This window comes from Arvicola amphibius, chromosome 2 (assembly GCF_903992535.2).
Source record: "Arvicola amphibius chromosome 2, mArvAmp1.2, whole genome shotgun sequence".
Taxonomy (NCBI): domain Eukaryota; kingdom Metazoa; phylum Chordata; class Mammalia; order Rodentia; family Cricetidae; genus Arvicola; species Arvicola amphibius.
The window spans coordinates 4,510,411-4,528,098 of NC_052048.2; the positions used below are offsets into that span (position 1 = coordinate 4,510,411).

Consider the following 17,688-nt stretch of genomic DNA (forward strand, 5'->3'; position numbering starts at 1 on the left):
TTCTACCACTGAGTTGCACACCTAGCCCAAGCCCTTTTTGGGGATAGGGTCTTAACTCTGTAGCTCAGGCTGGACACGAACATGCTATGTAGTCCAGGTTGGCAAGTACATAGAAGAGCATCCACCTTGTCCCAGCTCAGCCTACTGCGTGATGGAATCCCTGGTGTGAGCCACACCATCCAGTTCAGCCTGCTGCGTGATGGAATCCCTGGTGTAAGCCACACTGTCCAGTCCAGCCTCGCTTCTGTTTAAAGTTCAGCTTTTGCTAAATGTAAGCTTCCAAAGATGCAGAGGTCCTTCTCTTTGTCAAACCAACTACCACAAAAAACAGCTTCCTCACCACAACGTGTGCATGAATGTGTGCTGAGTAAACACAAACAACCACTAAACAAATAAGCTAAGATTGATGTACTGTACTCAACACTGAACAATCTCCAAAGCCAAGTTAATTCTCATTTGATCTCAATATTTCTCAGGGTAAAACTGGAATAAGCAGAAATTTTAGTTGAGAACAATGCCAGGAAAAACAATAATACCCTGTGTTTTCATCAGTAAGCTCACTCTCAACCAAAGGTGAACAAGCTTTAGGAGAAGGCCGCCCTTCACCCCAGGGCTGGAACAGGACTCCTCACCCTGCCCTGCCCTGCCCCTTTCCCAGGCCCCCAGGCCCTCAGAACCAGCAGACACCAGGGTCACCTACAGTTTTCCACAGAGCAGGACTCTGTCTGGCCCGTGCTGCACCCAGCTGCTCTGCTGTCTGAGACCCCTCCCAGCTTGAGTGCACTTTCCTGGAACTCCCCAGGCCCCGCCCCTAAGGGAACAGCTGGGGAAGAGAAGGGCTTTCCTTGCACACCCATTTCACAGCTCTCAGAGGCACTGTGAGGGGCTGCGATGAGCTACTACGGCACTGCCCGATCCACCAGCATCAACGCCACACAGCCAGGACCTGTCCCTCAGCTCTCCTGCACCATCCGGCAGAGGAGGCCAAGCTCCGGATATAGAGTTGGCCCATCCAGCCCCCAGTATGAAAGGTCTCAAGAAATCAGTGCTGTCCAGAGAGAAGCCATGATTTCCACACACATGTATTTAACTAGGAAAGTGGGGGCTGCTCTAGAATTGACCTTGGCTTCAAGGACTGTCCTGTGTCTCCCAATAGGACACTGTCCTTAGGAGCACATCCCTGTCTGGCAACGGCAGGCCTCTCTTCAAAGGAGACACTACAGCACACTTCACTCACGCTTCCTCCAGCAGGGTAGGCTCCGCAGAATGCAGGGCTCGTCCCACTAGACAGTGGGCTCCCTCTCCTCCAGCTCCTATCTGTTGTTCACCTACCGCACCATCAGGAGGAAACAGAAGACGTAACAAGTTGGGTGGTACAGAGCACACTGGCAGAGATGTCAGCAGAGCCCTCCTGCTGCCAGGCTGTCTCGGCTGCCCCTGATTCCCACACCAGCTGAGCTCTCAGAGGCTGCCTGTCATAAATCTTTAGGTCTACTTCAAATGCAGACCTTGGGATCACGTGGTTTCACTTCCAGATGGCACCTTTCCTTACCCTCATCCACAGAGGAAGCTGTGCCAACGGAACATGAATTGTTTAAGTCGCTTAGCGCTCCTATGGGAACAAACACACACACACACTATGGCTGCTGGTTTATAAACAACAGAAAGTCGTACTTTCCTGATTCTAGAGGCCTAAGACTTGAGGTCAGGGAGGCGCCACTTTCTGGGTAACAGCAGCGTCCTCCTGTGCTGTGTCCTCACGCGATCGAGTTAACTCTCTCCTGTAAGAACATAAGGGATCCGCCTTCACAACCTGATCACTTCCCAAACCTCAGCTCCTCACATCTTTGGTAGTGTGTGCGTGCGTGCGTGCGTGCGTGCGTGCGTGCGTGTGTGTGTGTGTGTGTGACATCTTGGGTGGTGTGTGTGTGTGCATGTGTCTGCATGTGTGTGACATCTTGGGTGGTGTGTGTGTGTCTGTGTGTGTGTGTGTGTGTTTGTCGGACCTCATGACAACTCTGAGGAGGTACAATCATTCAGTCCTAGCGAGTCACCCTTCCCTCCAGCACCTGTGGAGCACTGAGGGCAGGTGATCTTACAGACTTACCTAAAGTTAATCCTCAGTCAGTTTACTTGGATGACGTTGTATTTAATGGACCCATGAATGAGAGAATCTGGGGATCAAAGGAATAATCCCATGGCAGACTAACCTCCCGAGAGAATCCTGTCCTTCTGTCCCCAGCACACACGTGCTCCCAGCACATCTGTTTTGGTATAGCCCCAACTTGTTCTCTCGAGTCCCTTTCCTATGTCCCATGGTCTAGTCTAACCGGCAACTGAGTCTACGCAGTATAAACTTTCCTTTGTCTCTTTTAAGAAACAATTCTGGGCTGGGAATATAATCGGGTGGTAGAGCACATGTCTGTCCCTGAAGCCCTAGGTTCAATTTCAAGCACACAAAATAAACACAACCAATCAACCAAAAAATAAAACAATCCGACAAATAGTAAATTTCTTCAATTATAAAATATACATTAATTACAGAAAAATTGGAAAACAATAAACAGGATTAAAAGTCACTAATAACATGAGTGTGCAATCTACAATGGCACAGAGAAAGTCACATGACCCAATATAAAACACCAGGCACCAAGGAGTGCAGTAAGATTTTTTTTTTTTTAATGAAAAATGGTCAAAAGAGCGGGATACGCTATGGGGGTCCTGCAGATGCTGCTAGCGTCCTGTTTCTTCGTCAGGCACTTGCTGCACACACTGCTTGAGACGAGACAGTGAATTCATTCATCAAATAGCTGCCTGCACTGACATCCTGGGTAGATGCCCAGCACTGTGGGACACTGCTTTCTAGAGGGTCCTGGTCTAACAGGGCAGACAGCAGGACCCGAACCTGGAGCCTCAGTCCTGAACCTGCACTTCTCAGCGGCAGGCAGGGCCAGAGAGCACTCCGAGAACAGGGAAGGCTCCCCTGGGTGGCGCCTTCATGGTCACTGTCTAGGGGTGTGCGAGCGGCTGCATTAAGACATCTTTCTGAAGCGTTTTCAAAACACTGTTTTAACACTGTTCGGTTACCTCTGACTTCGTAAAGTCACAGTGTAACTCTGTGCTAATACAAACACGACTATGACAGAAACAAAGAAGCTAAGAGGAACAGCTGGGGAGCGGAGAGCACTTCTTGCTTTCTCTCTCCCCTCAGTCACCACTCCTCTCAGAGCGGGAAAGTCTAGCTGACCCTTCTAGGGCCAGGATGAGCTCCAAGCAGTATTGATGAATTAGGGCACAAAGAGAGAGACTCTGACATCCTTGCATTTGGAATGTGTGGGACAATAAACACTGCCAAGCATGGAAATGTGGCTGTGGCTCATGTGAGTTCAGGGGCCAGGAAAACTGCCCCAGAACAGAAAGGCTGGCCACAGATGAATGCACCAAAGCCCGAAGTGCAGCAGGCCAGGAGTGAATCTGGACATCAGGGACCACTTAGGGTCTCCGCGGGGCCAGAAAGAAACCATGAAGAGGCCTCTGGCCTCCAGACTCTCACGCAGACAAAGCACCTCACTTTAGAAGAGAGTACTCCACAGAACACCCACAGCAAGGGCACCACTGGCGAGGGAGCTTCAAAGAGTCTACTTACACTCCTTGAACTGCAACAGGGGACTGCGAGCTTAGAGCCTGCATAACCACTTTGAACCTAGCAACAAATGAGCCAAAAGAGCCCCTTAGAAGTTCAGCTGTTTGAAGTCGAGAGCTTCCCAAATTACCACACAAAGGACTATGAGAAGTAGGCATGCATATGGCATGGGAGAAAGACTGGCTCTCAGGGAACCGAGCACTCCTGCAAGGGAGAAGCCCGGCTAGGCTGGTGTTAAGGCTACTGGCGGGCAGAACCTTTTATTCGCATGAACAAACAGCACATCGTATTAGGCATCACTGCAAAAGACACCTTAGTGAGATCCTGCTCCAGCTGTTAGGCACATGGCTGAGGGATAGGAAGGCAGATGAGCAGGGAGGCAGGGCAGAAGAGAGAGCCAGCTGTACAAGGTCTGATGTGACGACCTGCAAACACGATCCCTGAAACTCTGACTGTGGCCAGCTGGTAAGGAGCTGCTGGCTTCACAGTGCCCCCCTTCCTTGCTTTTGCTACCGGTCAGGCTGCACGCGCTGTCTGTCCTCAGCTGAAGGACACTCCCTGAGGAGTGAGGGGCTGTGCTGCATGTCACCTGGCACTACTCACGCAAACATGCACATGAACATGATGTGCCATGGGCCTAGGCGGAACTAAGGAGGACGTGGCCACACGCTGACCCCGCAGAACTAACTGCCATGTGGCTGAGGAGGCAGGGTCTGGAGCTCCACCTGCAGAGCACCGCAGGCACAGAGGGGACATACAGTCCACCTCTGAATGTCAGAGTAAAATCAACGCGGAGTGGGGAGACCACCCCTCTCAGGCTAAACTTTTCAGAATCAATGAACTCTGCACTTCTCAGGAAAACAAAAACAGCGAGAAATGGCTCACCAACAGACATCCTGAGAAGAGACCAGAAAACCGATGGGCTGTGTGGAGCCTCAGGAAGACCGCGAGTTAAAGCCGGGCACAAACAGGTGAAACGGCTTCTTCCTCACTACCCACCTGCCCTGGGAGGCCACACCAACAGGGGCTCTCTGCATTTTCTCTGCTACATCTCCACGCATGGAAGGGTGTGTGGTTTGGTTTTGATAAATAAGCAAATGAAGACGGTGACACCTACCAAGAATGTTTTGATGTTTGTTTGTTGAGACCAGGTCTCACTATGTCGCCCTGGCTGTTCTGGAACTTTTCAGATATGCTGGGCTAGCCTTGAACTCAAAGATCCACCTGAATCTGCTTCTGCAGCACAGGCAGGCAGCACCATGTCAGCTAGGAAGAGGCATTTTGAGAAGACCGGTAATATTGTGAACGTGTTGCCAAAAGTCTGGCCTTTACCGATCCTGGTGCCTAGCACGTACATGATCTCAAGAGTCCCTGCTGGAGGCTGAGCAGCGGCTGAGGCTAGCGAAGGGAGCTTCAACTTGGGCGCAGACAGAATTACTGCTGCAAAGGTCTTGGGCCTGATGGCGGCAAGCCCTGTTCTCTCCCTTTGGATGATCTAATGACAGCACTCTCTCTCCCACGGAGCCTAGGAAGGGCACTGGCTCTACACATGACAAGCATTCACTCCATGTATGGACACAAGCAAATACCCCCTCAAAGAATACATTGGTAGCCCAACTTAAAAGTGAAGAGCTCAGGATTTGGTACTGCTCAGAACGTCCAGTGTGGCTCAGGCATGGCCAGCTTCTAACTTGTTGTTGAGATTTATTTAACTTGATTTGTGTGTGCATATGTGTGCGCACATGCATTCACATCGGACCCCTTGGAGCTGGAGTTACGGGAAGTTGTGAACCACCTGATGTGGGTGCTAGAACTAAACTCAAGTCCTCTGGAAGGATGTGAGCCTCCTCACAGCTAAGACATCTCTCTAGCCCTGTCCTGGGCTTCCAACTGAAGTGGACACTTTCTCTTCTAGTACCTTCCTTGAGCAGTTACTCAAGAAAATGCAAAATAAAATGAGAAATAAAAATAAAAAGAGGAAACAAAAGGCAAAACTAAAAAGTGAAAGTGAAGACGACTCAGAATGGGAGAGCAGAGAAACAGAGCGTCCGCAGCGTGACTTCACTCTGTAACAGCAGAACTTCTCGCTTAACAGAAATAAAAAACAAAATAAAATGAAGGAAACTTTGAGTAGGGAAGCTTTCCATAAGGTCACAGAAAAGAGACCAAGAGTGTTATTAAACATAGCGCAAACACATTATCCAGAACTGGATTCAGCTTCTTTCATTCGGCAATGGATAGCCACTGCCGAGCAGACAATCGATTTTAGAGACAGGCCAAGGAAACCTTATTAGACAAAAATCCCCTAATAAATAATGTCAGATCAACTGGGTTACTGTGTGTAGAAAATGAACCTGGAATTAGACAAAAATCCCCTAATAAATAATGTCAGATCAACTGGGTTACTGTGTGTAGAAAATGAACCTGGACCCATAATGCACACTGTATAAAAATGAACTCAAAATAGACCATAGGTCTAAATCTAAAGGCTGGTGTTATAAAACTTGGAAGAATGCAAAGGAAAAGACAGTTATGACTTTGGGTTAACAAAGATATGTTGAATACGACATTGTAGAACACATCCACAAAAGAAAACAATCATAGGTTGGACTACATGGAAATGTAAGAGTAAGACCCTCAGTCTTCAAAAGTGCCCAAGAAGAGAGGAAAAGGCAGCCGCAGACTCAAACGCGTTTGCAAAGCATCTATTTATTTGATGAATAACTGTACCCAAATACACGAAACCTCTCAAAATTCAATCTTAAAACACAGTAAGAATGTGGAAAGGGTTGGAAAGATGGTTAAGAAGTCAGTACTTTCTATTCTTGTAGAGGACCTGGGTTCAGTTCCCAGCACCCACATGGTGTCTCAAAACAGTCTGTAAATCCAGTCTCAGGGTATCTGACACCCTTTTCTGGCCTCAAAGGGCACCAGGCACACACGTGGTACACAGACATACATGTAAGCAAAACACTCACACATATAAGATAAAAATAAAAATAAATTTAGAGATGTTCAATATCAATTATCAATAAGTGTCAATGAAAACCAGCAAAGAACACCCCAAACACTTAATGAAAAATACTAATTATACCAAGTGTAGTAAGAAAGGCATCACTGCGCACACACTGCTAAGAAAGGAAAATGGTGCTACACACCTGCTCATTACCCCTCCCCTTCCCCCGTTTCCCCCTCTCCCTCTCTCCCTCCTCCTCCCCCTCTCCCTCTGCTCTAGAGGTGGGTGGAGGCCTGGAGGGTCAGTTCAAGGCCAGCCAAACACTGCAAAGCAGAAGCAAAACAAACATGAAATGGTGGAATCTGCATAGAAAATACTTTGGTAGTTTCTTTAAAAGCTCACTCATATAATGAAAGGAAATGGCCCAGAGGTCCAAGAGATGAATGGGTGAGCGTACAGCAACACTGCCCAGCAGTCGATGTGTGTCTATCTGGGTTGTCTGTGCTTGAGAACTGCTCTTGGTATCCCAGGCCAGCCGAGACTCGGGACTTGCTAAGTAAAGGAGGATGACCTTCAATTTCTAATCTTCCTGCTTCTGCCTCCAGCTGCTGGATGGCGGAGTGACCCACCACAGTTTATACAGTGCTGGAGACCCGGGCCGAGGGGTCTGTGCTTGCTGGATAAGCAATCTACAACTGAGTTACACCCCAGCCCTGCTGCTACACACACCAACATGAGTGAGTCCCAAACAACCATTCTGAGGGAGACAATACATCCATGGCTCCATCACAGACTATAGAAACTCAGCCTTCTGCAGTGACGGGGAGGATGGGGAGGGGATGCACTGCTAGAGAGAATGAGACACTTGGGGAGGACAGTGGCTATGTCCCTTATGCTGGTGATGGTGATGACTTCCAGACCTGTGTCAATGCCTATTAAAACTGCAGCTAGGCATATGCAGGTTAGTTCATGACAATTTTACCTTACTAAAATTTTGCTTAAAAAAATAAATACAAGGCTGGCAAGATGGCTCAGCGGGTATGGGCACTTGCCACCAAGCCTGAGACCCGAGTTCAATGCCTGGACCCACATGGAAGGAAGACAAAGACTCCAAATTGTCCTCTGACTGCCACATGCGAGACTCCCCCACTCACACAAAGCAAATAAATAAATAATGCAGTAATACATTTAAAATAAGTAAATAATCAACACAAAGAAGTTATTGTATAGTTAAAGATACGGAAAATAAAATACAAAAAACTACTTTGTTTCCTGACAGATTCTAATGAATCCAGTAACAGAACTGGCCAAACTCTAAGAATTAGATCTAACCTAACCTATTCCCCAGATACATTTCTATTGCAGAACTGCATAAAATATAAATATATTCTACTATATTAAACAAAAATAAATTCTTACTTTTTTGACTAATGTCTATGTAGTAAAAGGAATCTAATTTTTGGTATCTATATTTACATTTGCAAGGATCATTTAATCTTAACTGGTTTCCCTATAATAAAATTACTACAATTAAGGATAAATTTGATTCAGCACTCAGAAGCCAATGATAATTAACAAGAAAGACAAAGTATATATCCACATGCATATTATCTGGAAGAAAACGATTACAACTTGCCTCTTGCTACAACCTGTATCTATATGATTTCTTTTCAAACCAGAGTAAAACTACCTGCTACTGAATAAGAATCTGCAGTGCCCAAACTCGTCAGTTCTCAAGTTAATGAGGCTGAGCCTGGCGACAACACCTGGATGTATAAAACATACAAACAACTAAATCAATCCACTGCTGACATGAGGGCTGGGAAATAAAAGGTAATAAATAATATCAGAGCTAAGACACCCCACGCAACTGTCCGAGTTCATCTAGGTAGCCAGTAGGCATATATACCTAAGGGACCAAAAGTAACAAAGGCGCCCAGCCACAATAATGGCTACAGGGCTGATGCAAATGTCATGGGGCACAGAGACCCAGCAGGAAGCAAGTCACTTGTCAGGCCCACCCCAAAATCCATTCCCGTTTTTTTCAGGCAGGTTAAGTCTTGGTCTGAATCTGCATGCACTAAAATAAAGCAAAAGACCCTGCTACAAAAGGCATCCCTCTGTCTTTAAGGGAATAAAAGGACCAGTTTCTCTGAATACAGTGAAGATCTGAAAACGTAAGAGTCCTTTTCAGGACTAAATCCAGATCAGCCACACCCTCCTCTTGAGCCAGCATGTGACTAGTGTGTAATCTCTCTGGTTCCCCACCCCAGGAGTGCCCAGAGGGAGAGCTGGAGGCCACGTGCAGAGGAGTCAGTCCTGAAGAGAGACAGTGAACCTACTGAGGGAAAGAAGGACACTTGGATTATGCTGGGATTACCATCTAAGGGTGAGGGGAGTAGCTGAAGGAAGAGTCGGGAGGCAATGCAGAAGGTTCTAAAAGAGAGTGAGCAGCAACATGGGTGCCTCTGGGCCGCAGGACACCGAGTCAGGACCGTGTACAGAGCAGCACAGGACAAAACACCCAGCAAAACACACCATGGAAGGTGTGTCTCCTTTTGCTTAAAACAGGAAAGGAGAACTTCCCCACCTCTAGGTGGCTCCTGTGGCTCCTCTCCAGACTGTCTGACTGTCAGGGCTAGAACACCACTGCATCCTTAGACCTGGCCCGCCTTTTCCTACAGTCGTTTCCCCAACCTCCTTGAACATCTGGCACTGAGCGGTCAACATCATCTGTCTGGCACACAACCACGTGACACTGTGTAAACATATGGCACTGTAAAATTATTTCCATTCTGCAATCCTGAATAATAATGTTGTAGTCAGAAAAGCGGAATGTACTACAGAGAATCACAAGGACAACGTTAATTAGATGTTATCTCAATATATTTGATGTGCGCTTCCCCTCTGTATGCTATGAATATGTTTTATTGCCACTGGTTAATAAAGAGGCTGCTTTGGCGGCCACATATATCACCATGCATTTCCCAGACACCACAAGTGCATTATTTTTACTTGATATTTGCACTCAGGCTGTTTCAGATCACACAGCTAACACTGTTTGGAACACAGTAGGTCTGGTTTGGCTTTTCTGTCACAAAACATAAATATAACAGCGATAAGGACTATTGAAACACATATGTGCCGGGTGAGATGGCAGCCGAGTGCTTTAATCCCAGCACTCGGCAGACAGAGGCAGGCAGATCTCTGTGAGTTTGGGACTAGCCTGGTCTATATAGGGAGTTGCAGGCCAGCCAGGACTATACAGTGAGCATTAACGAGAAATAGACACCAGACCAGCACTGCTATGGATACCAGGGACTGGGGAGAGAAGCAGGCACTATTGCTGCCCTCACGGAAGGGAGGCTAGACCATACCATGCAGCATAGTTATGAATTGTGGTGAACAAGAAGGACGCTTGTCTGTCCTTGTGGAAGAGAACAGGTCGGGTCTAACAGACATGATGATGGTGACCTTCTCAAAGAGACCTCCAGAAGAAAGGGTACGAGCGCTGGCACCCAAAGGTGAGAAGTTATTCAAGGAGATGGTACCAAAGGATAGAATGGCAGCTGGGACAATGGCCCTATGACAGGTCTAGGTGGGGAGACGCAGGTGAGGGGCAGGAAAGTCTGCCGGGAATGGGGCATCTTACCCCCCGGACCATGCCTTTCTTGGGAATCCTGAAGGTCTGAAAAAAATAAGTGGCTTTTTCTTCAGACTATTGGTAAGCAAACAAGCAGGAAGGGGCAATGCAGGCCACTGGACTGAAGGAGGACAAGAGTGGCCTGACCCCAACGTCAACACAGCAGACTAAAAATCAGATGGCTTTGGAGGAGACTTGGCAGGAAAACGTCCCAGCACCGCGTGGTCAATCTCTTGGAGGGCTGACGGACAGAAGAGTGCAAGGAGCCAGGCAACAAGCTTGGAGGGACAAGTTTAGAACAGGTGAGGGAGAGTGTGACGTCGGGATAGCCATAAAGTAAGTTCTAGGGACACAGGAGATGCTGCCGTTGCTCACTATGATGTGCCCAGGCACATCAGGGGCTCCGCTCACAGCTGACCTGTTAGCAGTGGTGTCCCTGGTTGTGAAAATAGATGTGAAAAGGGTGTGAACACAGATGACAGAGCTGGAGGAGCAGAGCCCCTCCCTTAATTCCCTGGATGCTGACAAGCCTGGCTAGCTGCTACAAGGCATCTCTCCCAGTGCGCACAACACCAGGTACTATGTCTACATCCGGAATTTGGAAACCTACTCAGGACTGGAACAAAGTAACCTCCGTGGAGAGTGAGTAGTTGGCACATTATTCATGATTCCTAAGCAGCCCCACTCCACCTCCACCTAGAAGGAAACCTGCCAAGTTTTGACACGTGCAAGTTATCTGGGGTCTCAACGTTTTATAAACTGACAAAACCATCTGCCAAAATTAACTACAACGAAAAGAACAACGACATCCTGCAGCAAACAACAGTTTTACTCCCAAGTTGTTATATACAACAACAGAAGACCCAATGAGAAGTAGGAAACCCTGAAGAATTAATCACTTCTCAGAATGCAAGGCATTCAGGTCAAGTGCTAATACACACCTCTGAACACAAAAGGCTCCGAAAAACCAAGCACCAAGGATTCCGATTTTAAAAGTCACATGCTTAAAAAAAATGCAAAGAAGACAAAGATGCAAAGAAAAATGACACCATGATCCTGCAGAATTTTAAATTTGCAAGTTCCAAATATTTCTTTAAAAATGCAGCACCGGGAACTGTGACCCCTGTAATGACCTGGACACCTCTGTAACTGCTTTTCTGCCCAGGGCACTAACTGAAAACCTTTCCTGTGTGCACAGTCCTGGCCTGGCTCCCTCTAGGGGCTCTCCACTGTCCCCCAAACTGCAGAAGCCCAGAAACAGGGCTTGACCACCTACGAGGATCTCAGTCCATCACGGCCAATTGAGTCTAGTACGGAAAGTACCATCTTGAGCCACTTAAGGGGGAGGGATGAGTGATGGATTTTTGAAAAGATTTAATCACCTACATTGCAAATTATGCTGTGTTGTGTCTGATCCTTCAGTAGAAGAATGGTCAAACTGTGTTCAGTCTTCCTAAATGGAGTATATTGGTCATGTGTAATTTTGAGGTTTGTGGGAAGTTCCCCGTGGAAATAAGTAAAATCACAGGAGCCATTAATGTGATCACTAAAAGATAAAGCACAAACCACTTCCCAAACTGATAGTGCAGTTGTCCGGTGCCTTGATTCCTGTATTCACCAGCACCTCCCCCTGCAGTGGACTGACAGACATTCGGGACTGCCTCAAGCAAAGGATGGGTTAAAAAAAAAATAGCACCAGGAAACCTGCTGGTTCTTTGCCTCCATATCACGATCAAAACCTCTGGCAGCCACAGATGAAAGACTTCTAAAAAAGAAGAAAAACTACCTTAACACCCCCCCAAACACACACCCTAAAACTGAGCAGAAAAGCAGAGGTCGCTATGTATTTTAAATGCGTCCCTGAGACAAAACAGATCTCATGAAAAATCGCTGAGCCCCAATCTAAGTCCCTAAGTGTTCCTACGTCCCTGCTGTCAGCGGGTTGGAGGGGGATTTTTTTTTTTTAAACGCAAGGCTTTGATGTGTTGGCAGGGCTGACCTCACGAGCTCAAGGCAGCTTGGAAACGTGCCCCGCATATTTCCTTCTCTACTTCCAAAGATTAGGACCAATACTGACCTGCAATTCGATGCTGGGAAAGTAGTGGTCGGGCAACTCCGGGCGGCTCGGCGGAGCAGAGACAACGCAACACCCAGGCGGAAAGCTAGCCGGTCTCCGCCGCCCACCGCCGGGCCCCAGCGGCCTCGCACGCACAAGCCCACGACCCCTAAAGTTGAGCCTCCCTGCGCCTGGCCCTCTGCAAGTTTCCAGGGTTCAGAACGCGGCGAACTTTGCAAGCCCCCCTCTTGGCAGCTCGGTTCCCCGGAGGGGCTGGCCATCCGGGAGGCTGAGCAAGGAGGCACGGTGGCCACGGTTCAGACAAAATGCAAAAACCTACCAACGGCCACTTTTCCTTTTCCAGAGGAAAGCTCTCCCTCCAGGCGAGCATCCGATTTCCATCTGGAGAGGCGGGGAACCGCAAAGGGCCAGGCGTGCATTTCCCTTCCCCTCAAAAGTGGCCTCTAAACTCGCACGCCAAGGACACCGGGAGAGAGGCGACCCCGGGCGGGCAGCACCAACTTTCGAGCGGAGGAGCGAGGGCGCGGGGGTGACAGCGGGGCCGCGGGGGGCGCGGGCCGGGAAAGTTCTACTTACTGCGCGTCGCAGCCCGTCCCGCCGTCCGGGTGCACGGCCCGCGGCAGAGGCCCGGCCCGGCCCTGGCTGAGCAGTGGCGGCTGAGGCGGCGACCCGGCGGCCGAGAGCGAGCGAGCGGCGGGGCCGGGGCTGAGGAGGCCGGGCCGCAGGGCGGCGCGCGAAGGGCTGAGCCGGCGGAGGAGACGCGCAGAGAGGGCGCAAGCCGGCCTGGCCCGGGCAGGGAGGGCGGTGCACAGCGGCGCGGAGGAGGAAGGGAGGGCGGGACCGAAGGGCCGCGCGGAGCCCCGCAGAGGGGCGGGATGAGGGCGGCGAGCACGAGCCGGGGAGGCCGCGTCGGGGCCGGGAGGCCCGGCGGAGGGTCTAGGGGCGGGGCGAAGGGCCTGGGGGAGGGGCGAAGGTTCTAAGGGCGGGGCTGAAGGTCTGAAGGTGGGGCGGAGGGTCTGGGGGCGGGGCGGAGGTTCTGAGGGCGTGGCGGAGAGCCTGGGGGCGAGGCGGAGGGTCCTGGAGGCGGGGCGGATAGTCTGGGGAGGGGCGGAGGGTCTTGGAGGCGGAGCGGAGGTTCTGGGGGAGGAGCAGAGGGCCGAGGAGGCGGGGTCGGGACCCGGGGGGCTGGCCGAGGGCCGGGAAGGCAGGCCAAGGGACGGTAGCTCCGCCCCTTCTCTGGGTCGCGTGCCGGGGGTAGAGGAGCCGGATCAGCCCCTCACCCGCTGGGGTTGTGGCCGCCGGTCCCCGCCCCCACAGACACTGTAAGGGAACTGCGCAGCGCCGCATCGTGGGAGAGCAGGGGCCTGTGGGCCTGAGCCTTGTAGCATCGCCTTGGGTCGCTCACTGGCTTCGGCGTCTCCAGCGCTGGATACCCTGCAGCTGCCTGCTCTGCGCCGGCTGACGGGAGAGAAGAAAGAAAAGGCCTGGCTGCCCGAGGACTGGGCTTTCCCTCCACTGTGCTTAGGTGTCCACCATGACAGCCTGCGATGACCTTCGCGAGTGAGGAGACGTAAAAACGAAGTGAATGAATCGAATGTAACACAGGTGTAGGAAGAGCTGGGCCCTTGGAAAGACTGAGGCAGGAGGACTGTGGCAAGTTCGAGGCCTGGCTAGGCTACCGGCTACGGAGACCCTGTTTGGATTGCTTTTCCTCTGCGATTCCGCGTCCATCCTTAGCAACGGGCAGTATCAGACCCCCGAAGAGTGATTCAGATATTGGAGAAGAAAGAGCCGAGCTTAGTGGAGAGAGTAGGGTAGGCATATGGCCAGCTTGGGCTACGAAGACTGTCAGGAAAGAGAAGGAAATCTTGCCTTCTCCAAGGACTAGTTGGAATTGCTTTTCCTCTGAGTGCCTGTGATTTAGCACGCGCACCCCCACGCCCCCAGCAGCAGGCCATGATAGAGGCAACAGACAAGGAAAAAAAATGAGAAAAACGGCAAATGAATCAGAGGTGAGTAACAAGCGTTTGGAAAGAACTGGGCTCGGATTCAAAAGATGCACCCACACGGCTTTAAAAATAGCCTTTAATCAGCGAAGGGCATCGGAACCCTTGCCTGGAAATGCAGATTTGTGTGTTGTTTTCACTATTTTGTGTCAGGCAGTGACTGAAGTGAACAAAATTCAGTCCTTGGGCCTGGCCGATGCTCGCACCTGCTCAAAGCTCAGCAGTACTCGTTTGAAAAGAGATGCCGTTGCATAGGGTGGTGAGCCTCAAGAGTGCATTCCAGTAATTAAGTGTTCCCTTTAGTTTCCTGGCACTTGCTTTTAATCATCGATATGAGGATATTAACTATGAGGCCCGGCTTCTCACAGTCCGTGTGATTGCTTTCTTCTTTAAAGGTCCGTTTCCTTGTGGTTTTGACCTGTGGTTGTTCCTCAGCTCAGTCACCTCTACCACCCATGCAGGACCAGGGAAAAAGAGAATTCCAGCTAAGACTTCAACGGAAGAAGGCAACATTTGAGGAATTTGGCGAGATGCTTCCTCTAAGAGTCAAACGCACAGTCCAAGGAAGTAGGATTGTGGGGACTGTGGGACTGGAGTCCTCCTTAACCCCACTGGAATCCTTTCCAGCCTTGAGGTGGGCGTGTCCCAACCTCACTTCCGAAGCTGGCAATCTTCCACTCCACTGAACACTATCAGTCACCTGCCCGAGTGCCAAAGCTGATGGGAAAATCTGAGTGCCCAGAGTGTGCCTTTTGCCGTGTCCGACAGTCTTGGCTTTACCATGCTGTTCTCTCGTGGAGGTCTGAAAATGACCTCGGTTTTGTCTTGAGTCCAGAGATGAACAAGTTAACTTATCCATGACAGCTCTCATGTGACCAGAACTGAACAGAATTAAACGTACTGTGACGAAAAACCATGCCTGCCATTTATAGACGCCTGTCCTAAGAGCTGGGCACCCAATGACACACTGTATCCCCAAACTGGAAGGCGGTCTTATTGATAGCTGCAAAGCCAGTGAGTTTTTCCCAGTTCTAGATGAACAGAGAGGTCTCTTCCCACCTCAGCCCCATTTAGTTGGTACATTTTTTTCTCCAGCGTAAAATAAAAATAGTTTAGCTTTCTTAGTCACATCATGTAGCTTTGGGCTTCCTGAGATAACCCCAGATGCCTTTGGTAGGATTGATAAACAGCTCATACTTCCGGTTTCTACTTCTGTTCATGGAACAACACCCAGCTAGATGAGAACACTTGAAGTCTGTGTCACATTTACTCAGATTTGCTCGTAGAAAACAACTTGAGAGGAAGGCTTCAGAAAAGAGGCACATGGGAAGAGCAGCCAGTGTGGAGAGCAGCGGGGAAAAAGAGAGGAGCTGCACCAGGACCAGAAGGAGCCATGCGGGGACAAGCGACCAAAGAGACCTGCAGTTTGGAGTCTGTGCGGCCTCTTAACAGCTGCGGATTGGGAATTCCAGCACAATTCCTGTTATCTGTGAATGCCGCTGACATAGGCCCATAGTTATCTTAAATAAAAAGAGTTAAAACATCAATGAATCAGGCTGAAGGCTTGCATCTAAATGACCTTGGATAGGACCCCACTCTTCTCCCAGATATTTTCTGGGACTCTCATGAGCAAAGCAATTAACTGTTGTTCATGGTGGAGATAGGCTGTCTCAACTTTCTGCATCCTGACATCCAGCGTGTTGCTAAAGTCCAAGCCTGTCAACTCACCTTAGGAGCCACATTGTGACTTCACTGAAGACTGTCATTTCAGACCCCATGAAACTCTATATCCTATTATAAAGATAACGAATTACATCTTTCCTTTGATACCTCTACTTCCACACTGCCCCATGCGTGCCTTACATTTTTCCTGAATGCCTTTCTGTTAACCTTCATATCTAAAATCTACGTTTAAAATATGTTTCAAGCTGGGTGGTGGTGGTGCATGCCTTTAATCCCAGCACTCGGTAGGCAGAGGCAGGCGGATCTCTGTGCGTTCTAAGCCAGCCTGGTCTACAAGAGCCAGTTCCAGGATAGGCACCAAAGCTACAGAGAAACCCTGTCTCAAAAATATATATATGTTTGAATACAAATGCCATCTCTGCTTTATATTAACTTGTCCGGATGTTCTCTTCTGCGTCAGAGTCAGGGTTCTGGCTTCACCTGAGCGAAGTCCCCAAGAACAACAGCCCTCCCTCCATCTCTGTGGATACTTTCCTCTTGCTATTATCTTATAGTCCTGAAGCTGAGAAACCTAAACACGGGTATGATCCCCACGTTCCTTCTCAAGGGTGGTCAGGGAGGGATACGTATACACAGTTCCTTGAGACACATCTCTCTAGAAATCCCTGGCAGCTCTTGGATATGTCCACTGGAATCCTTTTACCATTTCTCAAACTAGCCCACGGGAGAACACCAACCTGTGTGATAGGCTTGTGGGAAGACCGTGTCCACGCTTGGTGGCCTAGTCATTCTTCTGTTTCTATGGTAAAATCTCCAACCAAACTTAGGGACGGGATGGGCTTATTTAACTTACACTTCCAGGTCACAGTCTATCACTGAGGGAAGTCAAGGCAGGGACACGACCTTGAAAGTAGGAACCATGGAGGAATGTCATCTGATGGCTCATTTACAGACTGAAGTTTAGCTGGCTTTCTTATACAGCTCAGGACCACCTGCACAGGGAATGGTGCCACCCACAGCGGACTGGGCACCCCTGTATCAATTAACAATCAGGACAGACATGCCCACAGGCCAATCTGCTCTAGACAATTCCTCAATCAGATAACCCCAGGCTCTGACAAAAGCTACCTGAGACATTCAATGAGGTGACACAGTAGGGGACCCCTCTAAAACTGGCAGATGATGTCCCAGATGGAAGGCCAGCAGGTCAGAATCCACTAGGGGCAAAGTCCTGGGAAATCCTGCTGTGAGGAAGTCTGGGAGGCCGTCCAAGAAATGGAAAGTGTGTGTAATCCTGGCAGGAATCAGTTATGCAGATCTGAACAACTTTTACTCCACTCTGTATTCCGCACAAAGTAAACTTCCAATTTTCCAACCCTGGAAGATGGTCCATTCACATCCCTGAAACTGTTTGCCTGAAGGCCCCAATGTCCTCTGCCACCCTCAGCCCAGCCCCTTTTTAAAGCTTTAATCCTGATCCTCCATCGTACCTGCCAGTGCCTGACTCAGGCCTGACTCAGACCAGGAGCTCGGCGACTAATGGATAAGTGGATAGCTAATCATATCTCCCCCTTTACTCCTTTCTTTGTTCTTCAACATGTGAGAGATAGAATCTTTCAGTTAATAAACAAATCATGGTACAGGAATTACAAAACGAACACTATATAATGTCAAGCTTCC

At 49.4% G+C, this 17,688-nt stretch overlaps 1 protein-coding gene across 2 annotated transcripts in view; it reads right to left on the bottom strand.

Annotated features, from left to right (window-relative positions):
• The window catches only part of Rassf8 (Ras association domain family member 8), a 76,665-nt gene extending 63,668 nt beyond the window's left edge, over positions 1 to 12,997 (bottom strand). The window contains exon 1 of one of the 2 annotated variants that reach the window (XM_038320306.2): positions 12,896 to 12,997. The gene's annotated coding sequence lies outside the window, so the exon portion shown is untranslated. Of the gene's footprint in view, positions 1 to 12,319; positions 12,425 to 12,895 lie in introns of those variants that run through there. The other variant, XM_038320307.2, reaches the window with a different exon arrangement.
• Between the last annotated feature and the right edge of the window lie 4,691 nt (positions 12,998 to 17,688).